The sequence below is a fragment of the Sebastes umbrosus genome, chromosome 18 (genome assembly GCF_015220745.1).
Source record: "Sebastes umbrosus isolate fSebUmb1 chromosome 18, fSebUmb1.pri, whole genome shotgun sequence".
In the NCBI taxonomy this organism is placed as follows: Eukaryota; Metazoa; Chordata; class Actinopteri; order Perciformes; family Sebastidae; genus Sebastes; species Sebastes umbrosus.
Genome location: NC_051286.1, coordinates 22,250,451 through 22,277,624, shown reverse-complemented (window position 1 = coordinate 22,277,624; position 27,174 = coordinate 22,250,451). Strand labels below are relative to the sequence as shown.

At 41.5% G+C, this 27,174-nt stretch overlaps 1 protein-coding gene and 1 long non-coding RNA gene across 2 annotated transcripts in view; one reads left to right on the top strand and one right to left on the bottom strand.

Moving 5' to 3' along the window:
* Positions 1-2,855: 2,855 nt before the first annotated feature.
* flrt2 (fibronectin leucine rich transmembrane protein 2) overlaps positions 2,856-27,174 on the top strand; it is a 53,351-nt gene continuing 29,032 nt past the window's right edge. Inside the window, exon 1 of the mRNA XM_037750816.1 lies at positions 2,856-3,503. The gene's annotated coding sequence lies outside the window, so the exon portion shown is untranslated. The remainder of the gene's footprint in view (positions 3,504-27,174) is intronic.
* Positions 5,926-11,093, bottom strand: LOC119477033. The gene is made up of 3 exons (XR_005204164.1): positions 10,591-11,093; positions 8,760-8,915; positions 5,926-6,627 (listed from the first exon to the last, which is right to left on the bottom strand). It is a non-coding gene; the product is annotated as an uncharacterized LOC119477033 (long non-coding RNA).

Below are 27,174 nucleotides of genomic sequence, written 5' to 3'. Positions count from 1 at the left end.
GGCCTCATGCATAACCCTGCTATCAGTGTAAGCGATTAGCCGGCCCCGCTTGTGAAAAGTGCCACAAGGGGGAAAAAGGATCAAGATTCCTGAGATGTTGGGCCTGCAGTGCTCATTCGCACACTTCCTCCCCTTAATAAAGACCACACATTCCCAGCGGCTGGAGCAAAGCACCGAGCCGGCGAAGAGCTGCAGTTCAAAGCTAGCTAGAGATGGCAGAAGAGAAGTAAACAGCAGGAAGTCGACTGGCTAAACAATAAACAAATAAATGCCAGGCCGCTCGGATCAGCCAGTTGTTTTAGTTACGCTGCGGTAGAGGAGAGGGAAAGTCAGTTTGTCATCTTTTTTTGAGCATGACTTTGTTCTCTGCCTTTTTTTTTCTAATTGGCTTAATCATCAAGTTAGCCATCAGTGGGAATTAGCACCCTCCTCACACCTCTGCTGCACCGCCACAGGTGGCACACCCACCATGTAATTAGTTTAGACTCTAGAGTGTACCTGCATCACTTTATGGAAGAAAAGAAAAACACAAAACAGGTGCAAGTTGTGATGGAATAATTGATATACAAGTTATCTTTGGAAGGAAGAGGTCCGGAGCTGATGATGTCTTACAAAAGAAGGTTTATTGAAGCTTGATCAAGGAGAATTGTCAGGTCTCCACAATAGATGCTCTCTGCGTGAAGGCCTCACAACTCTGTCCTTCCTCCCCGGTGCTCAGTGTCTTACCCCTTATCATGTTATGACTTACTTCGTTCCTCTGGCATCTCTGACCCTGGTTGCCCTAGCGACTGGCTCTACGGTCTCCACTACAGGCACAGCTGTACAGATAACGGTGGCTCCTCTAGACAGGACTCCAACCCAATAATGTCAACAGAGGGACACTCTGACAAACACTCTGACCTTTCTACCAATAAGAGAGGAATTGATGGAAAATTCCATCACACAAGTGACGGGTAGGGATGTCACGAGAACCGGTACTTCGGTACCAAGTCGATGCCAAAATTTAAAAAAAGTGACGGTACTCTTTTTTTCTACAGTACCGACGGTACCGTACGATGCCTGTAATGTTCATTGGTAGGGATGTGACAGTGAGGAAAATTTTCCCATTGGTTGATAAACTTGTGACAACACCGGTGTCACCGATTACGCCGGACATTTTACAAGAAAAGATGACGGTCAATATGTGCAGAGCACTGACTCTAATCTTTACCGTCGGGTGGCGGTGTGTCTGGCCTCTCCGGTAGCGCATCTGCTGCGAGGCTCCGCTGCGGGGGTCTACCTGGCGCCGCTGCTCCGTGCACTATATTTAGAGTTACCTCGGCAGTATCATCATTTAACAAATGTTCCACAGAGAAAGACACACAACTCTGTGAGGCAAAGCGAAAACAATCAGTGTCACACGGTGTGGTTGCTGTAGCCAAACAGGAGTTAGCTAACGTTAGCTACCTGGCAGTTGTGCACTGAGAGGTGAGGGGGGCAGGGATTAGTGACAACTACACTACCATGAAAAGTGACATTATAAAAGAAAAGCACACTTTTTAAAAATAAATGAAATCTGACAATTTGACGAAGTGGACAAACGGTGGAATTACAACTTCCGGGTCCGTCACACGACGTCTGTAAATCAGAGGATCGAAATCAACTTCCCAGTACGAACACTTAAAAGGAACAATGTGAAACATTTCAGAGAATCTATCAGCAGAAATGGAATATAATATTCATAACTTTGTTTTCATGAGTGTATAATCACCTGAAACTAAGAATGGTTGGTGTTCTCGTTAGCTTAGAATGAAAAGTTAATGTCTACATATGGAGCGGGTCCTCTTCACCGAGTCGGCCACGTTGCTCCGCCATGTTTCTACAGTACCCCAGAACGGACAAACCAAACACTGGCTCTACGTTACCTGAAGGCCAACGTAGTTCTCTGACACGCTTGTGAAACCGTGGTAACGTCAGTGCAAAACCGTGGTACCCCCAGCGCCGTCTGACTTCTGTTGCTCCTAAAGTAGTGTTATTATGGTAAGGATGAGCGAGGCGAACGGCGTTACCATGGTCTTGGAAACAGAGGAGCGAGCAGAGGGGTACTCAGTTGGTTGCAATCTGCAACCACACCACTTGTTGCCACCAAATCCTACAAACTGTACCTTTAAATAGCCCTTATTTAAATCATTAGGGTCCTAAAAGTTGTAATTTTCACTAATAGCCGAATCAAGAGTTCTCTCTTAAGAATTATCTCTCGGCATAATGAACTGCCATTCATATTAATGAGCCGAAACCAAGCGGCTGGGAGGTTGGGGTTAAAGGTTAAACGCTAACCACCTAGAAAATCTCTGTGTTCCTTCTTGTAGGTACTTTGTTGTCCATGACACATTCTTGCTTTTAGTAAAAACCTATTTGTTCCTGTTTTTAATAATTGGATTTAATCTAATTAACTCCATTTTACTGCAGTTTTTATCATGATTGTAAAACACCTTGTAACACTAAATGTACTAAATGTGTGCTATGCAAATACAAGTATCATCATGCCTCTTTAATTATGTACCCTTTTGACTGCTAAAATGTGAAAACTCCACAAAAAAAAAAAAAGAATTCTCCCTGAGGAAAACACCCCGCTCTCTAAGTGAGCAATAAATCTGGCACTTAGGAGAGGTTGTCTGTGTGTATGCATGTGTGTGTCTGTGTGTGTGTGTGTGTGTGTGTGTGCGTGTCTTTGAGCGTGTAAATGTACTCCCATGTCTTCAAGTCCATAGCCTCCAGAGCTGTCAAATGTCGCCCGGCCCCTGCAACATCCGTAACCCATGACCCCTGTAACTCCTGTTTTGTTCTCGGCACTCCAGGCCCCTCAGATATCCCTCCACTGGAACTCCCCACCAGATGACAGACATCCCTGTCCTCTCTGTTCCTCCACGCTGCCCCGGTAGCCTTTGACCTCCCCAGCACCTCTGCCTCTCTCTGCGCCGCTGCCCCTCGCATTCCAGTAAAAAAAAGGCGCTGAAACCTGAGCCTGCGGTGAGCTCATCGCCGGGGCCGCGGAATCAAGAGTTAAATGATACCAAAAAACAGAGAGAGGGGAGAGAAAACTGAGAGAGAGAGAAAAAGAGGGGGGGGGGAGAGGCAGCCGTTGGTGCAGGACAGGTCTGGAACTGGTTCTGTGTGTCTGCTTCGCCGGGTGCTCCTCGGGGGGTTAAGTTACACCAGAGCGAGCGAGGAGGAAGAGGAAGAAGAAACTGCTGGCGTCTTTGAATTCTCCCTTCTTTTGTCTGTCTCATCCACGGGGCCTGACTGACTGGTGCCTGCCAGTTTCCTCTTGACACACTCCGGCGAGCCCGCAGCCGCCGTCTCTCCATCCGCGCTTTCAAGTTAACGAGCCCCGTCGGTCTTGTCCTCGCCTCTGGGAAGCCGGGCTGGGGATGTGAGTGTAATGCAGTGAGGTCGCGCTCTCCACTCTCCGCTGTCTTCTGTTCTTCTCTGACCCTGCCGTGACCACCAAGTGTCCACAGACGGTGAGTGTCCACTCTTTAAATTGTCTGCCAGTGTGTGTGTGTGTGTAGTTTGTGGCTGTGTCTGTGTGTTAAAAAGTGCAAGTAAAACAAGAACTTAAAAAAAAAAAAAAAGCTATTTTACCAAAGCCCAAATGTCACATCTCAAAATCATTACGATTCACGTCTCATATTGTGAGGAGTACCATTAAGATGCTTAATCACTGCAAACATAATTAAACCAATCAGTGTCTCTCTCTCAAGCTGAGTTCGGAAGGACGACTGCAGGAAAAAAAGGGGGCTTTTTAGCCAAGAGCATCTCCTGAGCTGAAAGCAAAAGATCAACTTTTAAAAGTTTTAAGAGTGCCATTAGATAAACCTTTTAAACCATGCATTATTCATGGACGCCATGTTCCTTTCTAGTTCACTGCCTTGTTGTTCGCTGTGTCTCTCTCTTGACCTTGTGCACTTGTCTTGTCAACCTTTGGGGTGACAAATCCCTCTGAAGCAAAAGTTTTAAACAAGGGTGAGGATTTTAATGGGTGGCCTACAGGAGACACCAAATAAAGGTTGAGCACACATTATGATTTAAAAAAAATAAAAAAGGAATAATAATAAAAAGAACAGCGTAAAGGGGCCGGTTTACATTCTGAAATCTGCCACACGCACTTTCTTTTCTAGCGGAAAGCAATTTAAAATAATTGTGCGCGTTTTCCACCAATAACTTTGAAGTGTCTTAGGTGAAACGAGAACAATTATCTTTTGCAATGGTCTCATCATTTAAATGGGTGTGAAGTGCTCCATTGCTCCTCACAGGTAAACACACCGTGCTTCTTTGGAATATAATGACATCTCTATGATCAAAAGCTTTGAGAAAAGAAAAAAAATTGCCAGGGAACGCTGCCCCCTGAATGCACCCCTCGATTTACAAAGTTGTTTTATTCACAGGTTCGACTTAACACACTGCCAGCACGCCAAATCCCAGACCATGACTGCCAATGGACGTGATTAATGAGAACAAATAAATTCATAATTATTCCGTATTTTCTGGGGGTTTCAGTTGATGTTGTTTTTCCACAGCTACATGCAAAAACATGATTACAGAATTGATTTCTTATCCAAAATGTTGAGTACAAAGTGACTCGTACAAGCAAGGAAGTCATGGGTCAGAACTGAAAGTATACACCAGTGGTTCCCATCAACTCCAACCATCATGTTCCAAATGTGTTCATTTCAATTGATTTAAAAGTGTATCCATCAGTTAAGCTAATTATCTCAACCATTTATCCATTACTTTTAGCTTTTTTTAACTTCTCTTCTCGCTTGCTAAATAGTTTTCTGTATGGCAGGTGTCCCCTCACGGGGGAGAAACTTTCCCAAGGTCCACATCTTAAATCGCAACACTGATTAAGCTCACCCTAAATACTTTAGACCTGTTTCACAGTGATACACAGAAACACATTTCAATTTTGAATCATGTTAAAATAAGATAAAATGAGATAATCTAATTTATTAGTCCCACAGCGGGGGAAATTTGCAATGTTATTGAATGTTAATACCACTTATGTACCTTTATAACGAAGGGTGATTTTATTCAAATTGCATTTGGACTCAACTGGACAGCATTTAGAGCCTACATTTCAAATAATTGATCTTAAAAGCGTTCAGAAAATAAACAGTAGCAAGACTGGCATAGTCCTCATAAAAGCTGACTTTCAGTAAGTGCTTCAACTTTAAAAGAATGAACTTATTGCCGTGTCACAATCATATCAGAGTTTAACCAGGATGGCAGTTACGGACACAATATGCTTTGTTTTATTGGTGCAAATGGTCCCCATCTGTAGATATGCACTTTCTAATGATACAACACAATTTTATCATTTATAGCTAGTTATTTCACGGACCCCCATGACAGAGTGCCACGGACCCCCACTTTGAGAATCACTGCTCTAAGGCAACATATGACTTTAATGCGTTACAACTGACTGCTTGGTGCTGTGTGTCCGGTGCAGTCAGCCTGTTGTTGCTGGTAGCTTCCTGGTTACTGTGACAGAACATTTACTAAAGAGCAGCATCAGTCCAAAATCAGTCAGATCCTTTTGCTTACTTACGACATTGATTGACTAATTAAAAAAAGTGATTGTCAGATTGATCAACAAGGCAAAAAAATAGTTGGTTGCAACTATAATTTATCACATCGTCTCACATTTTGCATATATATAATCTTAAATCTGTAAAGCTAGAAGCCATAGCTTTTTAAATAAATGTAAATGGAATATTTTTCTAAAATTAAGTGGAGTAGAAGTGTAAATTATGAACCCACCAGAGGTGACATTTCCAAATCTTTTCATGCATCATTTATTCATCAATTCTGAAAATATGCCACTAATGTGTCAGTGAGGGTGACAGCTCAACAGGCAACTTTTTCAAGCACTGAAAGTGAGCTCTTTCACCTATAATAATTGCTTTAGGGGACAGGCCGGTAGTCAGAAACGGTTTTATATAGAAGTACATGAACGAACACATTTGACAGCTGGAATGTGTTTTTGTACGGCGCGGAGGGGGGAAGAAAAAGAGGCACCAATTCAAGCCCCTGTTTTAGACTGTCCATTTTAAGACATTTATTAGCGAGAGGTAAAATCCTTATTTTGACAAGAGAATGACTCACTGAGTCTGAATGTATCGGAAATAAATTATAAGACTATAAAGTAGGATGTGATAGGAATGAAAATACTTCTTTTGGCCTTGTACTTTTAATTATTAAACTGTTCTTATTTATGCACACTTACAGTACACTGGAATTGATTAGCGTCCTGGCAGGATGCTGAATCAATCCTCCAACAAACCCAAACCTATAGTACTATAGAGTCAGCTGACCGCGGCAGCCAACTAAGGGCATGAATCAGACGTTGTCTGACGCTGGACATGGCCAGGGGGCACAGATCAGATATGTAGCGAGAGAGCAGGAGTAGAGAGCGTGAGGAGAGCATTGAGAAAGATCCGAGGGGTGAGGAAGGGGAGACGAAGAGAGAGAGAGTAGACCATAAACTGCTTCTCTAGCCAACTGGGAGCTCCAGCACAAGGAGAAGCTTGTTCTTGCGCTGCCTCGCTGTTCTCTGGGCATGTATAGCAGGAGGACACGGCCTCTCTCGGATGAAAGAAAAATAGAGTCAAATACCAGAGGATAATGTGATTACAGGCAAATAGGAGAATGAAGGTTAATTGGAGTTAAGTGTCTATAAAAAAAACGTCCCTATATATATACATCTGCACGTCAGACTACATTCTGCCAATAGGGCTTGGATTCTTCCTGCCTGCTTTAAAATAAACACAGTCGATAGTTCAGAAGGAATGCAGCCGGTGTATATTTTCGGAGGATAATACCTGGACATTTGGAGTGCAATCATTATCAGATTATAGTCAATGGCTTAGACGTGGGATTAGAATAACATGAAGACCGATGTGAAAAACATGGAGCTGCTACAGTGACCTCGCTAGTAGTAAGTATCTCACACGTGTCTGGAGGTCGAATGGAGCGATTCAAACGCCACCCGTGATAAATCGCACCAATGGTTGTTTTCATCAAACACTCGTAATCTCCCACTCGTGACCATTCGCACCTTGTTTATGTGTGACCTGTCATTCAGAGAGACAGCCGATAGCCTCACAAAAAGGTAAACCTCAGTTACAACCTTGACCTCTACAAGACGACCAGAGCGAAACATGGGATGGAAAAAAATGTCTTTTGCCTTACTTCAGCTGTAACCTGTGGTGAAATAATTGCCTTGGTAGGCAGTGACCTTTTAGTGTGGCATATGGATATGTCTACAAAATATAGTTTAAAATATAGGCTAAATTATATATATTAGGGCTGTGCCGAATGTCATTTTGTTTTACATTCAGAGCTTCTATTGAGGTTTTCAAATGATGCTTCAAATGTCCGTCGTCATATTTTAGGACGTCAACACCCTAAACAATTGGGAAAAATATGATTTTGTGTTATTGTGGTTGTAATTTATGGTACTGTTATATTGTGACTAGACCGCCCCTTTTATAGCAGAATATTTTGTTTGATAAAAACATCAACCGTGACCTCTAAAGACGAACAGAGCGAAATATAGAAGGGAAAAAAAATACTTTTGCCGTACTTCATCTTCCAGGCAGTAACGTGTGGTGAAATAACTGCCTCGGTAGGTAGTGACCTATTAATGTGGCATATGGATATGTTTACAAAATATAGTTTAAAATATAGTCTACATTAGTTAGGGACACATACAACACAATAAACACCCAGGGAGAGAGAAAGAGAGAGAGAGAGCAAGCAAGCGCTTGGTGTAGAAAACAGTTCCTACAAAATGCGTAAAAGCGCACGATAACCACACACAAAGAGCGTCTGGCGACGGCGCACCAGGATAAAGAAAAAACAAGACAGAAATCTTGGTGTCAGCGCAACAGTAGAAACCAGCTTATTCACTCCTACAAAATGCCCAAAAGGGCACCGATAACCACACACAATGAGCGTCTGGCAACAGCGCACCAAGATAGAGAAAAAAGAGAGAAATATTGGTGTTGGCGCACCAGTAGCATAACTTCAGACAACATACACAAAGCCAATAACTAAATTATATATCTATCAGGGCTGTACCGAATGTCATTTTTTACATTCAAAACTTCTATTGAGGTTTTCGAATGAGGCTTTAAATGTCTGCTGTCATATTTTATGATGTCATCACCCTAAACAAATGTGAAAAACATGATTTTGTGTTACTGTGCTCATAAATGTAATTGACGGTGCTGTTACATTGCTGCTAGGCCGCTCCTTTGTGTGCGACAGGGCGGAGAGCAAACCGTTTTGGGCTGCAATGAAAATGTTGTTTTTGAAAGGCTAAATGCCAAAAAAATGTGGATAGAAGCATAATATTTCATTGGATAAAAGCATGTTGTGAATGTTGGAAGAGATTACATCTTTCTTTTTTACAATAAATTTGAAGACTTCAAACTTTTGGACTGAGACACTACAGCGGCGAGGACTGAGCGTTACTCACTGTGTGTGTGTGTGTGAGAGGGAGAGCGAGACAAGCTGGAAGGTGTGGCCTACCGTTGCACGCAATGTTTCTGTAAGTTAATAATAATTTGAATATCAACATTATGAATGAAGCTTCGAACTATTCGGTACAACCCTAATGAATGAATGGATGGATAGATAGACGGATAGACAGATAGATAGACTGATAGGTGGATAGATAGATTTGTTTGTTTGTTTTAAAAGGAGGCACTTACTTTATTTGTAGACGAACTCCATGCGCCTATCTCTCTGGACAAAGATGTCGATGGCCAAGGACGAATGCCTGTTCTGTTCCATTCTGTTACGGCTGTAGGTCTCTTCACAGACGTGGTGGTAGGAGGTAAAAGTTTTGTGGCCTGTTATACGGTCTCCTGCAACAACAACAACAAAAAAGTGAACAGCTGTACAGGCGTCATTCCTCGGGATTGTTTGTGAACATGATAATCCCACCAAATCAGACTTAATCTAATCAGATCAAAGAATTTTGCATATCTGGACATGGCTCTTCAATTTTTCTACAAATTTCTTACAGTCAGCTAAGCCAAAGAAATCGAGCTCCTCTACATTCTTTTCCTCTCATCTCTAACAGGTTGCGTGGTGGCGGGTCTCCTTATTTATCTGTTTTAATTCATTACTTTTCTGTTCAAAACGATCATTTTAAAACTGTCAAAACCGCCTTGCTTTGAAGAAAACTAACAGCGCATCGGTCGGGTTAAAAATGCCATTGTATGCCATCTGGAGAAAACAGGTGGATGCTTTTGAGAGACAGAGATCACATTCTGAGGCCATAGTGAGGGTCTCGCCATCCCAGCCAATTTGGCGGAGATCCGTTAAGTGTTGGAAGATAATGTGCCTTCAAATGGGGTCGTGTTTACCGTGTTCATGAGAAGAGTCCATTTGAATGCCACCCCCCCAATGTGGTATTCACAACCTCGTAAGTGGAAAGTTTCTGAAAGCTTAAAGTTAAACATGTTTATTGACGTTGTCAGAAATGGTGGAGGCCATAGAAGTTCATTTGTCGGTACATAATAAGTGAATATATTGTAATTTTAATCGGTTATTGTTTTTCTTTACAAATATGTAATATGTCTGAGGCAGTGGCGGCCGGCCAATAGAGGGCCACGGGGCCTGGCCCCACCCACCTTGAGCCACCAAAAAAAAAAAAAAAAATTATAAAATTATTAATTATAAAAATTATAAAAATTATAAAAATTGTCAATATGTGTGTTTTTGACCTATGGAATATACCCGTAATATTTGTAAAATAGGATAACTGCTCCAAATATCTGCTTTCCTCCTTGAACTCTCTGCTAGTGCACCTCTCAGCTGCTCTGCTGCACGTGCACTTTCTGGGGCCAAATGGATTTGGCCCAAGGAAGGCGGGTCTAATAAGCAGTACAGCCAATCACTGATTAAAGATATATGATTACAAGCATGAATGACATACAATTCATCCAATCAGCGCCGTAAAAAAGACTTCCGGGAGGGCCAAACTGATTTGGCCCATGGTGTGCGCGCGCACGTTCACGTGTGTCTCTCTCTGTTCTCGTCAGGGCTCATGTCAGTTCTCGCGTGATCTTGTCTTCTCGTCTCTCGCTTCTCTTCACTTCTCTTCTCTCACAGCCCATTTTAACGGCATGACAATGGAACAGCCAAGCACTAGTAGCGCTTTTTGATACCTTTTTTTGCATTGAATCGTACTAGGATGTTTGTTGAAATTGATTGGCCCTACCCAAAAAAAAATCCACCAGCCGCCACTGGTCTGAGGAAAATGTTGATATTCCCGACGGCCTCATCTTTCTCCTCTGTCATTATGCCTTTGCATTTCCTGCATTATCTTACACGCTTGCTAGCTTGCTAAATTTGATCGCCTCTGTGGCTTCTAGATGCCGGGAGTAACGTTAATATTGCCGTTGCTTAGCAGCGGTGTTCTCACGACTTGACCACTTGAACGGCAAGTATATTTGTGTACACACGACTTTCCATGTTATAAACACAAGCTCACGAGTTTCACTTGAAGGCTCCATTAGTTTATAGCCTACCAACCTATAACTGTAGTTCCATGAGACAGATGAGGCTCTCGGGATGCGGCATTTAAACAACTTCATCCAGTAAACGTGTGCGGTAGGTAGCCTTGCAGTGAGCCCTTCAACAGTAGTACATTCTGGAATGCATTTTGCTGATTGTGAAAGCACCAAATTCCATTTATGCGCAAAGCAATGCCTTAATATGGCTTCAAGCACTTCCTCTTTGATTTTGGCCTGCAGCCCCTTTAAGCTCTGAGGTCATCACTGCAGCTCCATCACGTGTTTGTGCTGTCAACTTCTCCAAACAATTTATTTTTGTAATACAAATAGTACATACTCTGATATGTTCCCAGGCTGTGCACTTCTGTCATTACTCACCACGTCACAATTTAGCTCTCTTGTTGACATCTGAACGCCGCTGATATTTGAGCCTTGTTTGAGTGGTCTCATCCACTTCCACTGCAACAACGGATGCTGCTTGTATTACATTGTTATATGACTTCTGGTAACCTCCTGTTAAAACGACAGCGCCCCTAGCTAAACAGAGTTGAGGAGCTTAAATGTGAGGCTAACTTGTCATCTTTTTCTGCCGACAGTTCAACACAATGTCCATGACTGGCAGAGCTAGCTAACTGCTCTCTGTTGTTTCCCCGAAAGCCTAACGGTAGCTCTTGCTTGGTAACAGGTCACATCTATATGAGGTGTTTTAACATGTCTACGAACTGTTCTACTTTTACTTTACGTATCCTGCGCTGCTCCTCCGGTTCCGTGTCAACGCGAGTCTTGCAGCTAGCCGCTACAGGTCCTACTGCGACTGCGAAGGACGCCGAGCGGCGCTGGGCCGCAGCGAGAGGGAGTGGGTGTCACGTGACACGCAGGTGGGCTGCGGCCGAATAGTTAAAAATGACTTCCTAACGTATTTTCCTAACTACCTTTCCTTGACATCGATGGAAAGCGTTGTAAGGTCTAGGAAAGATGCGAAGGGGGATTCATAAGGAAAAGACAACTGCAGTGGCGGATGTTTTCTTTTTTTTAAAAGCAACTTTATTTCTATAACACATAGGCCCTGTTCAGACCTGGTATTAACATGCGTCCTCAGTGATCGGATCACAAGTGGACAGCTTCTGTTCACACAGGTCTTCAGTGGCCACTTGTGATCAGATCTCATTTCCTCGCTCTATATGCAAATAAACACTTAGTAAACACACAGCTAATACAGCAGACTTTGTGACGTAATATTACATGAGTGTCAGTAGTAATATCCTACATATTCGTGAATTCTGGTCCATTTTTATTAACATAAAAATAAAGGGTAAGGTCCCCACAGGTCCCCGGGGACCTCCACACCGCTGCTTTTGCCAGACAACAGCGGGGTGAACAGCAGCGGAACAAAAACACCGACACATCTCCGACAGTATGATAAATAATGCACTTTTCGTGTAGTCTAGTCTGATAGTCTGTAGATATGTAGCCTATAAACAAGTTATATTTTCATAAAATACAGTTGTACCGACAGGATACAGTAGAGCAAAGAGGCCTTTTCCATGCCGACAAGCGCCGTGTCTGCCTGATATGCACCTGAGGGGCACGGTGATCCCGGTCCTTAATGTGGCCAGGACGCATTCGCGTACACACTGCTAAAAGAATGTGGCCATATGTGGCCCTGACCACCTCTGAATGTGGTCTGAAAGATCCAATCTCAATGCGTCTTGAGTGCGTTCACACCTTTTCTTAAAGCTGTCCACTTGTGATCCGATCACTGAGGACGCATGTTAATACCAGGTCCGAACAGGGCCTTAGAAAATGAGTACAATGACAAACTGGATGCTGTACCATTCAGTTAAAGCTTCCTGTCCAAAACAAAATCACACATCCTAAGAGGGATGTTTTCAGTTTATCCATAATGTACAATTAATCGCTTTAAATGTTGCTGCCGCAAGCATACTTGCTAACCTTGAGACCTCAAAAATAGGAAGGATTTTAAAACCACAGTGGGGGGTCTGGGGGTCCTCCAGAAAACTTTGTTTCCTGCATTCTGGTGACTTTTAAAGAATGAAAATGACAAAATAATAAGAACACTGAAACAGCATTGTTAAGTAAAAATAGGTCTACTTTTAATTTTACTTTTAATTCTCAGGAAAGAAAACTGAATAATATGCCTCTCTGGCGTGAATTTGTTTGAATCTCTAGCATGAATTAATATTCAACAATTTTTATTCATTTATTCATTTTTTGCCCCTGCTTGAGTATTTCTTTCCGCCTATTTGCCTTTTTTGGCAAGTACATTGACATTCACAGCTCTATGGTAAATGCGTCTCAACATCAGAGGTGACAAATATTTTGTTGTTGTTTTTTTCAAACTAATCACTCGACATTTACCGGCACCTGGATTGTTCTTTACAGAGCAGTATAAAAGGAAAATGACCGATTTGATTGCTGCAGTAACAATATTCTGAAAAAGACCTGCAATTCAGAGCGCAAAGAAGCCCCATAAACATTCAAAACGGCCATTTAAATCTGGCTCGCCTGCCAAGAAATCAGACTGGTTATGACTGACAATGTGGGAACAGTCATTTGTCGGTACAATGTCTGTGTTGCCGGGCACTGATGACTTTTTTCATAATATCTCCTCAATTCAAATGGACACACAGGCAGTCAACCAGCTGGAGGGTGGGGGGGGGGGCGGCAATGCTTTTAACCCTTGATTCATTCCATCTGTAATTTGAGCACACAATGTTGCCACTATCTCGCTAGAACTTTTAAGACCCCTTTATCAACTTTTCTTAATTCTTTTTTTTTTTTTATGGAAAATTATACATCATATCCACAGTATCAGTGTAGTACCCCTTAAGCTAGAAGATACTGGTATCATATAAAACTAGAAATCCAAAAGAATCCATTGGTACCAACCATGTCATACTAGTTTGTCGGGAAGTTTGAAAATTAATGCCACTAATTTCCGCTAAATTTTGGCGAGGAAAAACTGGCATGGCAATTTTCAAAGGGGTCCCTTGACCTCTGACCTCAAGATATGTGGATGAAAATGGGTTCTATGGGTACCCACGAGTCTCCCCTTTACAGACATTCACACTTTATGATAATCACATGCAATTTTTTGAATGCAGTACAAATGTGTTATTTCCGCCTATTCTAAAACGGTGTGTTTGAATATTTCTGCAGACTGGGGTCCCTAAACAGTCTTATAATTGTATAAATCGGGTATCACTGCAAAGCTCTTGTGGATCCAATGAGCCCAACTGTATTCATGTGTGATGACGTTAGTCCCCAAAGTAGCCATTTATTTGCAGTGAGACCAATTTTTTTTTTACTTGACCTCAATGTATAAAATGACCTGACCATGACCATAAAACTTTACAGCCACAAACTAGAGACCTAGAGCATTCAGAGGGTGGATGGCTTTCCTACGTAGACTGACAATAAGGGGGTTTCTGAGCAGTTCCCAGAATAGAATTGCTCGCCAATGTAATCGCCAAAAAATGCAATTCTTGCAGAAATGTCAAAAGTTTTTGTTACCAAATCACAGCATAGCTTTTTCTATGGTGTTCCTCAAGGTCTTTGTGTCTTAATGTGGTATTTTTTAGGGATTTTTGATCATTTTTATCAATTCTCGAGTGGTAAAAAATGGTTAAATTTAGCACCAAATTTATTGTAACAAATGGTATCTCCCACAATTTGCTACAACAACTTATGAGACATAATAGAGCACGTGAATGGCCATCATATACTTCCATCATAGAGTTCTAAACACTTGTACATGTTTACAATTTACTTTAATTAATTAATTCATGTTTATTTCTAAATCATGACTAGAACAACTTGACACACAGTGCTGAGCTGCATCTCAAAATGAATCTTCAGGTTCCCAGCTTTCAGATGATGTACACCACTTCTATGTGACATCTACTGTTGACCTGCCATCTCCCCCTAAATACCCCCTAAAAAATACAAAAACGAGTCTATTGAGGGTTAATATTTTACATTTAGCTTGATAAGGAAATGTAGAAATGTCCTGCCATTTTTGTGAAGCACGGCGCTGTGTATAGTATGATTGAGTGGGCTGACACACAAGTTTTACGGCCCGCAAGCACGACCATTCCTGTTTGCTTTGGATCCTTCTGAAAGCAGCCAAAAAAGCAATGGCTAATGCCAGCCAGAGCGGCTGCCAGCAGGCGTATACAGTTCAGCACACAACACAGATTTTCTGCTCCAACCACACTGAACTTTAAAGAAGCTTGGACCCAACCAACCTTCACCTCTGCCCTCATCTTTCCCCCCTTATCTTACATTTTTATGTTCACACCTCATAAAAGCTCAATTTGTCTCTTCAGTCTGATCTTTAGGACGGAGCCTCTTTTTTTTGTCATTTACAAGCGATGTTGCAGTTTGTGTTCAGGCGTCGTAAAGCTATCGAGATTAGTTTTGCGGTAACAACACTGCCGCACATATACTCTGTGACTCATGGAGCATTTTTCTAGAATGACAGCGACACAGCGAGCTGCAGATTGGATGAAGGATGGAGATGTGTGCGCTCACACTTAATAGTGGCGTGCAGGCAGCATCGGGGACGAGGAAGGTTAATGTGTGCAGCCATGTTTCATGTGGCAGCTGAGGTGGAAAGTAACTCCTGTTACTCATGTACGTAGGCCTGATGCACTGTAGGTACTTTCTACTTCTAGTCCACTACATTTCAGAGGGGAGTATTATATTATCTTTTACTATTTAATCCAGCACATTAATGAGACGGATAAAGTTGCTTTGCAGATTAAGATCCCAACCCTTTTTGGCCTGTGACCCGTCTAGATGGGGCTCCTTGCCATGTTTCAGATGTCCATGACTTATTTCAACAAAGAGTGATTTCTTCTTTAACTGTGCCAGATGGTTTCATTTAAATAACTCGCTCAGAGAGAGAAAACCATGAATACAAAAATCAGAATCAGATTTATTTTGCTAAGCACATACATACAAGAAATTTACAAATAACAGCTAAGAACAGGGACAACAAAGCTGGACAAATAAAGATAAGGAGTAGATAGGACTGTTATATAAACAATACAAATATTATCTAAATATATATAAAAAGCTCCAATGACTAACAATATGATAAGAATAAAATAATAAATTAAAATAAAACATCTATAAACAAGTCAAGTCTGTTCTGTAAATACATAAATACTAAATGGATATACGTGGACTGGATGATTATGAGCTGTATCGACATGTAAAGATGACTATGTGTACAGTGAGTAGGATTTATAATGGCAGTGACAAAATGAAAAAAATAAAATAACATAGTTTTGGTGCTCTATCAATCGCAGAACCCATCGGCCATCGGTCTGATGACAATTTAGACTATGGGGTCCAGATGTAGCAAGCTGATATCCAGATAACGGATTATGGATATCCAAAGGCCAAGACTTCCTCTTCTGTGCGCCGGTCATTGTTTACAGGCCAATTAGCAACTTCCACGTCTAGGCAACGTCTTGACTAATCTCTAAAAACAGATATCTGCAAATGAATGAAGATAAATCATATTTTAATAAAGCTAATCATCGTTAGACGATAGCCGACGGGTTCAGAGATTACATTTCAGCCAATGCGTTCAGCCCATAGACTGTACAGTATATAAAGATGGACGACCCGTCTCCACTTCCTCCCACTGTACAAAAGTGAAGCCAAAATATCCCAGATACTGGATATTTTGACGCCTCTTGCTCTCCACACAGACTGTTGTAGCAGCATGCAACCAAAGGTTGCACGAACGTAATTTGTCAATACTACTTGGACTACAAACGGAAACCAGAACCCATCCGATACAAAACTTTATTTTATTTTAATTAACCTTTATTTTTCCGGTATATTCCCATTGAGATTTAAAATCTCTTTTATAAAGGAGTCCTGGCCAGGACGGTAGCATAAAAGTTTCACATAAAAGCACAAATAACAGGCTATTCTCAACTGGATGCAAATAGACACTTTTTTAACCAGTGATTTTTTTTCTCAGATGTATCTCCTGATCCTTGGGAAGGGGTGCGATCCTTAGGTTTGGAACCTCTGGAATAAACTACCTGACTCTATGTAAAGTAGTTGAAAGTAGCTCCACGTCGACAAGCTGTACAGTTAACAGTAAAATGTCAGTATTAACAACTTTAAGTACATTTTGCTGATTAAACTTCTGTAATTCTACTTACTGTAAGTTTTGAATGCAACACTTGTAATGGAGCGGTTTTACATTGCTGTATACTGGCACTTTCACTTCGGATCTACTTTCCACCGCTGTGCAGCGGTCACAGCCAGATGTGATGTCACCGTCATATGTTCTGTGTTATGGTCCGCGAGTGACGTCTGAAATCTGATTGAGTGGCTAGGCTGAGTCGTTTAAAATTTGATTTGAGTCAGATTTCAAACCACCTACAGTATACGACTTGTCTCTTTGCCATCCACACTTGACAAAAAGCAATCTGATTCCAATGTGGATATGCCAGAAATCAGATTTAGGCTGTCAGTCTGAACAGAACACATACTCTCTATTTCTTTTTTTTTTTATCTCCCCTCAGCATCTGTCTTCAACCCTTTTCTTCACTCGCTCTGTCTCTCACCAGACGCTGTGACATCACCCTTTAGTTTCATTGTTGCAAAATTGTGACTCGGGATGCGAGTTGGATCAAATGTCTGGTCTAGTCAACACAAAACACCGGCTACCACTTCCAAACCAAACACCACATAGACGTTATGCAACTCCCTGGACTTCCTGTTATTGCTCACCTTAAACTTTTCCTTTATTAAACCTTCTCACAGCCTGATATCATGAAATGAAAGAATCCTTTCATGTGGGAAAAAAATTTAACCATTCTGTTTATATGTACTGCTTTAATACCAGATTCACTCTGAATAAAACATGCGTATCCAGGCTGAGACTTAATTCCCTGCCTGCACGGCTGGCTTAAGGCATAGGGCGTCCGCCTATATTGATCCACATCTATGGTGCTTATAGCGACTGATAATGCCTATTTAAAGGCCTGATAACAGTCCAATCGGGTGCCCTGACATGCTCTGTCGGTGGCTTTGACAGCACTCACAGGAGTCTGAATATGTGTTTGCATGTTCACCTCTTTGGATATGTCTTTTTTCTTTGTGTATGTGCCCTTCGCCTGTCTGCACGAATTGTTTTCTTTCCCCTACTTATGTGTTGCCTTCTTTTTCTTGTTTATTGTATGTCCCTGTGTTGTATGGATGATCTTCTCTTCTAGCACTCGACACTATTATTTTCCTATTTTGCATGTCGCTTGCTGAGTTAGCTCCCGCTGTCAGCTTGCCTGCTGAGTGATCCATTCGCCTCCATCTAAAAAGCCTCTCAGTAATTGCTGGGTAATTGTTTGTCCAGTAATGCAGAGTGCAAAAAAGCCCGGTCTCTTATTATGTCTGTTGAAATTTTTTTTTTTGTCGAAACAATAACGCCGTCAAAAAAAAAAAGGAGAGAGTTCTGCCTTGTGGCAAGATTTTGTCACATGTTTCCAAAGCCAATTATTCAAATAACCTGGACTGCTATTGAAACAGTGAGGAATAATCCCTCCCAGGTGGCATGCAGTTTTCACTTTGTTTTAAGAAAAATAAGCTTTCTCGACTCATAACAGCCTCTGGCGAGCGTCCCGCTCAGCCACATTTCCACTTTCACATGACCTTCTAGCAGACCTGGCCTGGAGCGGGGAGCCGCATCGTCCGTCCCTGAACACACCTCCGTTTGACTGGCCCAGATAATTCAAGGCATGCTTATCTTTTTCTTCTGCATCCTCCTCCTCCTCCTCCTCCTCTTTCTCCTCCTCTGTGTTTACAAGTTTGACTCAACTCCAGAGATGCAATTGGCTTGTAAATTTCATTTATGTGTATTTACAGTTTTGTTTTACGAGGACAGATACGTCCCCCGCTCAGACGCTGCAAGCCTTTGAAATTCATCACAGTGTCGGGGTCGTGTCAGGTGTTATTCAGTCTGTCTGCGGCGGGGCTGAACATATATTGATGCTGTGTTTAGACAGTTTTAATGCGAGCAATCAGTCAACTAGTGCTGGAAGAACTAGTGGATTTTTTCAAATTGATTAGTTGCTTAAAGAATTAGCTTGAAATACGCTCATTTGCTTTCTTGCTGAGAGTTAGGCGAGAAGATTGATACCACACTCAGACATGTCTGTCTTTTGAATATGAATCTACCACCAGCAGCTGGTTAGCTTAGCTTGGACAGCTGCTGGTGTATATACTGTAAATGTAAATAAAAAGTGGACGTAGTCACAGTGACGTCGCCCATTGAAGCCTTGAGTTCAGCATTTTGGCTGTTGCAATCTTGGTTTTATTGAAAAAGACTTGAAACTAGTGATTGAGAATGTTTAATGAGGTAATAAATCAAAGTGAGAAGTAGGCTCATTTTCTCATAGACTTCCATACAATCAGACTTCTTTTTGCAACCAGAGGAGTCGCCTAACCTGCATTCAATTAGATAGAATGCAAGTTTAAGGCACTTCCACATTAGTTTCACTTTTCAGAACCGGAGGTAGCCAACTGGTAACAAAATCTGCCTACCACCAACTTTAAAACTTGCTAATGGACATGTTATATCTTGTGGTTTTACACGGCATGACAGTGGGACAATGCCTCTATGCTTCAGTTTAAGTATTAACAAAGGAGATATAACATGCTAATAAGTGAGCTTTAGAGGTGCTGCTGGTAGGCTGATTATTTTATCTTTGGGCCGAGCCAGGCTAGCTGTTTCCCACCTGTTTCCAGTCTTTCTGCTAAGCTAAGCTAACCAGTTACTGGCTGTAGCTGTATATATATCCAGATATAGGGGTGGTATTCATCTTTTCATCTAACTCTCTTCGACAAAGCGAGTAAGCAACTTTCCAAAAATGTCGAACTAACTAAGGAAATGGAAAATGTCACCAAATGGCTCCTGTCTCACTGTAAATGTTGGAAAAACTGTAACTATGTACTTCTCTAACAGATACAAGCTTGTCCTGACATTTGCGACTTAATAATGTGGAAGATTATAAATACTTGTGTGTCAGTCTTGATCCATTTTGATTTCAAAATCAATATTAAAAAGCTCGGTAACACACTAAAATTTTACCTTGCAAATTTTTGACATAAGAAACTCCCTGACAGTTGAGGCATCAAATACATATTAAAATTCACATTTGTCATACTATTTGACAAGTTGGTCTTAGGCAGGTAAAACAGCCATATGACCACTTGAATCATTTAATAAAAATACTCTTAAAATTCATGATTAAAAAAAATATGTCAATATATGTGCTCTTTTACTATCAAATCTTCTTGTAATGTCTAATTTTTCTTACTATTTTTATTATTCTACCTATACTGCCTCGGGACTACGGGCGGAAAATAGCAATTTGCTAAAACCAGGTACATTATATCTCGACTTGTTTTATATGAGGTTAATGCTCTTTGTGCATTGTCCCTGTTCAAATAAAGAAACCTAACACTTTTAAGGAATTCATCAAGCAAACATGCATAATATTCACTGATTTCAGCTCCTCAAATAAGAGGACTTGCAGCTCTTCTCTCTTTTTAAATGAAATATCTTGTTGTTTCGGATCTAACGTTGTCACCTTTCCCTCTGGGAACTTGACCTTTCACAGATTAAATAATTTAGTAATAAACACCACCAATAGATTGCTGTATAATGACCATGAAAAAGGATCATTATATTTGCAACCCCGCCACCAACTGCACCAGCAACCCCTCCGTCTGTTCTCGACTTCCCGGGCTGAGATTTTTATTTACTTTCCGGATAACAGGGGAGAGCTGTGAGAGCTAGCTTCTAAAACAGGAAATGGAATTGGCTTTTCGCAAATGTTGGTGTGTGTGTGTGTGTGTGTGTGTGTGTGTGTGTGTTTGCATTAAAGAGTCAGAGAGACAGAGCCACGCAGCACTTTAATATCCCCAATAACGTTGGAGAGACGGGGCATCTGTTTGAGAATCCCACATCAAACGAGACGGCGTGTCAGCGCAGGGTTATGCATATATTTCGCTTGTTCTTCCGAGCGGGCGGGTGCAGGAGCTGATGAGTGGAAGGAGATACTGTTTTGATCAAGACTATAGCAAGCGAGGATTGTAGAAACCAAACAGAGAGAGAATTCTCGAGTAAACACATAGACACAGTCAAAACAGCTATGAGAGAAATCAATTACGTTATCAAGGTTGGGTGTTCTGTTCTCGTTCTGCTGGCGGCGCTGGCGGGGGATGTTGTTTTCCTTCGAGGGCATCTGGAGGAGATTAGGGTCCGGCCTGACATTGCAGCCCCAGTGAAACATGACTCAGGGATGAATGGAGGCTTTTAGACCAGTGTCTGTCTTCCCACACGTTGTTCTGCTATTCTTTATTTGTCCGTCACCCAATAAAACACGCACGGCGTTATCTGATACCCGCACGCCCGGCGAGCAAACAAGCTTCTGCCAATCTCATTCTCTTCTTTAAAAACAAGGCGTTTTTTTTTTTTTTTTTTTTTTTTTTTTTGTTTTTTTTTTTATCGTGTAAGAAAGCAAAGCCTCGGAAAAACAAGACGTCACCGTCGATATTATTGGTTTCAAATCAGCTGTCGGGGCGCAGACTGTACATCATTGTGAGAGAATGTAATTTGTAAGGTCAGCAAATGTCTGTTTTTTCTCTTGTAGCAGCCACAGAGCAGAGCGGGCGGCGTGAGGGAATGTAACAGAATAACACGAGTTTAGGCCCAGCTGAGACCAAATTACCTGCAAAGAGAAGTGCGTATTCAGAGCCCTTGTTTGGATACTACATCGCTGTGGGTTGGACCCTTATTAGATTCGGCCTGCGTTTCCACTTGTGGCTCAGACGAGGCCCTCTCCGACAGCTTTTATCCAGTTACGTCTGGGCCCACGGCGCTCCGGGGGGTGCTCGCATTTGCTCCTCCGTTATGGACTAATGCATGTCACCGAGGCCACCTGCAGTTAGAGTGAACAAGGCTTACCGCCACTCAGCTGGGCAGCAGAAAAAGAGGGGAAGTTAGAGCATTAAAGTGGGGAGTAGGCAGAAGGTTTTTGGCATTATTGAGCATAAATGTCATAATAATCTTTCAGCATATTATAATTCAAGTGTTCTGAGAGAAAACTAGACTTCTGCATCTCGTAGGGCTGTCAAAGATAATAACGTGTCAACGCAAATTCTTTTTAAGGCCATTAATTTCTTTAACGCATTAATGCAATCTATCTTTCGGAGGTTATAGCTGGCTCAGAAACCAGAAAACCTGAGGAATTCATCGGTACCAACCATGTCATACTAACTTGTTGAGAAGGAGGCTAAATAACGCTCCAAACTTACACAAAATTTTGGCCATTAATGGCCATTTTCAAAGGGGTACCTTGACCTCTGACCTGCAGATATGTGAATGAAAATGGGTTCTATGGGTACCCCTCATAGTAAAGTCAGCACACTGACACACTGACAGCTGTTGTTGCCTGTTGGGCTTGAGTTTGCCATGTTATGATTTGTGCATATTTTTTATGCTAAATGCAGTACATGTGAGGGTTTCTGGACAATATTTGTCATTGTTTTGTGTTGTTAATTGATTTCCAATAATAAATATATACATACATTTGCATAGAGCAGCATATTTGCCCACTCCCATGTTGATAAGAGTACTAAATACTTGACAAATCTCCCTTTAAGATACATTTTGAACGGATAAAAAATGTGCGATTAATTTGCGATTAATTGCGAACACTCGTGCGACTAAACTTGATTAAATATTGTAATTGATTGACAGCCCTAGCACCTCCTCATGGCTCTGTTTTCAGAATTTAAAAAAGTCTAGCCCATAATGTGAGACTTTGGCCAATCACAGGTCATATTTGCTCCAATCTTGCCTACTGCAGCTTTAAGGCCGTCTTATTACATCGCCTAACGCAGGTCACTTAGCTGAAGGGTATAAACACGTATATATATATATATATTTCATACATTGTAAGGACTTCTTGTGGCCGTTTTATGCTGCAGTTAGACTTCCATATCTCTGTGAAAGCGGTTTTGTTGCCTCCATAATTGCCACACTAGATGCTGCCACTGCTGCTGTTGTCAATTGTATTTTTACATTTTATTGTGAGAAAATATGCGAGCCGAGGTAGCGACTTGACACGTTAACGTCGAGGCGTATCTGTCGGTATGCGTGCTCAGCCTCGCAAACACTTTTCCGTGGCCCTGAGAATGACTGTGTGAGAGAGAGAGACAGAGATTCAGGAATTGTTTCCATTTCTTTAGTCTATAGTCAAAGGCAACAAGACTACATGGCGCTGTTCTCTTTGAGCGCACGCCACCGTCCCGTTTCAATTTCAACCCCCTCAGCACATCGGCGACGCAATTGCTTCCTCCTGCAATTTATTACAGGCGAAATTGAAAGATTCCAAGGTGTGAGTCAGTTTGTGTTGGCTGCGAACGCGCCGGCTGGTTGCTTCCACCGCTTTTCCTCCGTCTCTTTACACGGCCAGAGCTGCGGATTGTCCCCCCGTCTAGGTTTGTGAGAGCTGTAGTTATTGTAACCAAAGGAAAGAGAAAGAGAAAGAGAGAGTGAGAGAGAGAGAGAGAAAAAAAAAAGGCTTTTCCAAAGCAAAGAGGGAGGATGGCAGCGGTCCCATTAGTTGACCCCCAGGCGAGTTCTCTGGAGGCATATAGGCTTACCAGCGTCAAAGCATAAGAATATGCACCGGGCAGCATCAAAGCGGCGGCGCCGGGGCAGCCGATAGCTTGTGGTGACATTGTGCTTTGGGGACGGAGAGCACTCTCCGACCGTCATTACCGTGGATCCCTCACATCGTCTATTTATAATCAATTTTCCATTCTCCCATATGGTGTCGGGGAAAGAAAAGAGACGAGGGACAAAGAGGGGCTGAACAGGGAGCCGGTGGAGAAATTACACAACGGGGACTGTTCACATAAATGGACCCAGACGTGTGAAAGCAACGGCGGTTTAGCGAGGCCATTTCTTTTAAAAAACAGAGCTAAGGCGAGGAATAAAAAACATTCGATTCCTACAGTGCAGAATGGTCCCCATTTAAATTAGCCAATAAAGTGTTTAAATCATTATTAGCAACAAAATGGCCTCATTTACAGGCACAAATTGAAGCAGTGAATGAGTATTGTTCTGCTGCTTCTATTCGTCCCCGATGCGTTTTATTATCAGGGGGCTTTTTACACTCTGATTACTCAGAGTGGTGTATTTTTACACAGTTTTTTTTTTGTGTGTGTGTGTGTGTGTGTGTATTGAAAATGCACTCATGAGTGGAATTTGTTTTGATTTGGTTAAATGTCAAAGGAGCCACACTGTCAAAGGAAGAACGCCGCACATCTTTGTATGCCCAGATGAGAAATGTAGCCGTGTGGGAGTGTGTGTGTGTTCACTCCCCTTCCTGAAAGCATTCTTGATGGAGGTGATGAACCCACATCGCAATGACATTCTGCCTAAGTGTGTGTTTCTGCGTGCCTGCGGTGTTATGTTTTGTCTTTGACACACTAAAGGAAGTGGAATTCAGCTCGGTCTCGAGGCTGCGACAGGGAAATATGACCAAACGGAGACAATAGGGGTCAAGTATTCTTCTTCTTCTTTTTTTTCTCCCCTTGCATCCTTAATACCTAACGCTCATTCAGGGACACACGGATGAGGTCCGTGGCCTTGCCGTACCACTTTACACCCACTTCCCCCCGCGGCGACGGTAATAAGTCTGGAAGTGTAACCAGTTTCAGAATTGATGCGGGTTAAAGAAAAGCAATGGCGGGACTGACCTTTTCGTTAATCCCTCTCATTTTTCTGCTGCTTCGGGTCCACCGACACCATCAGACACACGGTCCAAAGTGGCATTACGGCGCCCTCTGAGTCTCGCGGCGTTTTATTAATGATAAAGTAATAATCTGTGACATTTGCTGGTAATTTGCTGCTCTGTTTTGAAGAGAGCTTTTGCTGCGTTCTCTGATGTAAACACGGTGTGACAAGAGGACCCAGTTCTGGGGAACAAGAAGTGATGCAAGCTAATTCCAAAGAACGTATGTTGCCAAGAAGTGAGTCAATTGTTCGTTCCTTCAGCGCCTAGCAGCAAAGCTGCAGCACTGCAGCACTTCCACCATTTTGGACTTAAAGCGACTACCGGACGCCAGTAAAACGTCTGCATAAAAAGTGCCGTACAAAAGTAAAACAAAATTATTTCTATTCTATTGTCATATTCTACCGAAATGACCTGTGTTGAAGAGTAAAATATTATAGATATAATACGCGTTTTCAGTCCAAAATGGAGGCAGCGGCTGTTGTCAAAAAAACACCGGAGTTTCGTCTTAATTCTACTGTTAATTCTACAACCTATTACATTTGTTACAGTTACACTTACAACTGTCTCTCAGTAAACAACAGCAGGTAGGAAGTAAAGTTACGCGGTCAAATGAACAATAATGGAAAAACAATTGCTCGTCAAGTGACAAGTGATAAAAACGATAAAGAATGATATAAACGATAAAAAACAATAAACTGATAAAAAACAATAAAAAACTATAAATTGATACAAAAAAAAACAATAAAAAAAACGATAAAAAATATAAAAATGATAAAAGAATGATGAAAGGATTAAAAAACTATAAAAAACTATAAAAACAATAAAAGCAATTAAAAAAATAATAGAAAATACAAGAAATGATAAAACTGCTTAAAAAACAATAAAAGTGATACAAAATAAATGAATAAGATGACTAAACATAAGATGAGCATAAACCCGATATGTAGTGAATACACTAATAACACATTCCAGGAGGAGGAACAGCAGTTTATCACAAAGAGAAGAACTGTAGCCACCAAGAGTAATGTCAACATCTATGATTGATCAGACAAAATAATAGAACTCATATTATATATATAAAAAAACTCAAAAATCAGGGACATAAAATCCAAGGCACAAAGCCATCAGAGTATTGGACACATTTGATTGATTGACAGATGATCTCAGGGGTATCGCAGGGTAAAAACAGAAAGCTCGTCTTCAAAGCTATTACTAAAATGAAAACACAACAATAAATATAAGGATTATTATTTTTAAAAAATCAATCAAAGTCCCATCAAACGTCTCGCTGACGTGCAGCGTCGTCAATGTAAAACCGTCATTTAAAACGGAGCATGATAGCTGTTATAAATATGGAGACTAAACCAAACTCAAGTCAAAGTAAACTTTAAAAAACAATGTGCAAAATGAGTCACGGAATAGTTCTGCTCTGTTGACCTCGCTGGTAATTTAAAGAACAGATGGGTTTAAAGAAAAGAGAAAAAAAACACAATAGCGTTCTAAAAAAGTGTGGAAATGATTCAATTTATAAACAGAAAATGACTCCAATTTACAGTAAATGTTTAAATGGTTAAGAGGTATTATTATGGGTGCAAAATACAGGGAAACATTTGGAGAAAATAACCTGAATGCTGATGATTTCTACACAGACAGAACTAAGACATCCACCTTGCTTTGCCAAAAACAATTAGAAAGCTTTTGAGGTGACTTAACACTGCCGGACAGCTTCACCACGGATTACTCAGTTATAGGAGATCATTAATATTTTTGACACGGCACTTATTATTCATGGATTAAATTTGCATTAACGAAGTAAAAAACTTTTCAAAGGATATTTCCTTCGGATCTCTCCCCTCAGGACGTGACAGGATTTAGTTCAAAATGTTCCAATAATAATGATAATCAGTAATAATAAATATACTATAACTCAAGACTTTTTCAGAGAGATGAGTTGAGTGTAAGAGGAGAGAAAAATCAGCATGGACTCCATCTGCTAACACTCGTCTTAGCCGCGCTTCCTGGACTCGGAGGCCCCCCCTCACACGCTCTGCCTATATAGTCTGGAATTATGTGACCGGTTGATGAGTAGTTGTGTCGAGTTGGAAGGTCCTTGGCGAGAGGCCTTGGGCACCAGTGGAAGACTATCAGAGTGCAGAGTCATTAGAAATCCCTCATTCTCACTCCGCTGTGTAAACGGCCCGGCGGCCTCCATCCGAACGGGCCCCGAGGAAGGATCACCTCCGTCGGGCTGAAATTGGATCGTGCACAGAGGAGAGGGGAGCTGCGGGAGCTGGGCGGGGAGGGGGGAAAAAGTTATGTGTTCCTATTTATTGACTCGGCTGCAGAGATCACTAAACTGTTTCAAGGGAGAATGAAGTTTGGGGAGTTTTTCCCATAAGCACTGCGGGCATTAGGGCAGTGAAAAGTTGCTTTCATAAAAGCTTTAAATGACTATGGAGAAGAGAACTCCATTGGAAATGTACTTAAACCCGCACAAGGGTCGAATATTTTAGTGTTGTTTTTTTTTGCCTTACATAGTTGTATTTAATCCCAGCACAGCGTGACCACGAACACAACTGTAATGGAACCATACTGTTGGAATAATGTTTGCTTAAGTGTATTAAAAAAAAATACATGACCCTAAAGAAACAAGACAGGGCACCACCTGCAACATCTGCAGAATAAATTCCACTTAATATCAGAGCGGAAGCAAATGCACTATACTCTCTATATTCACAATAATA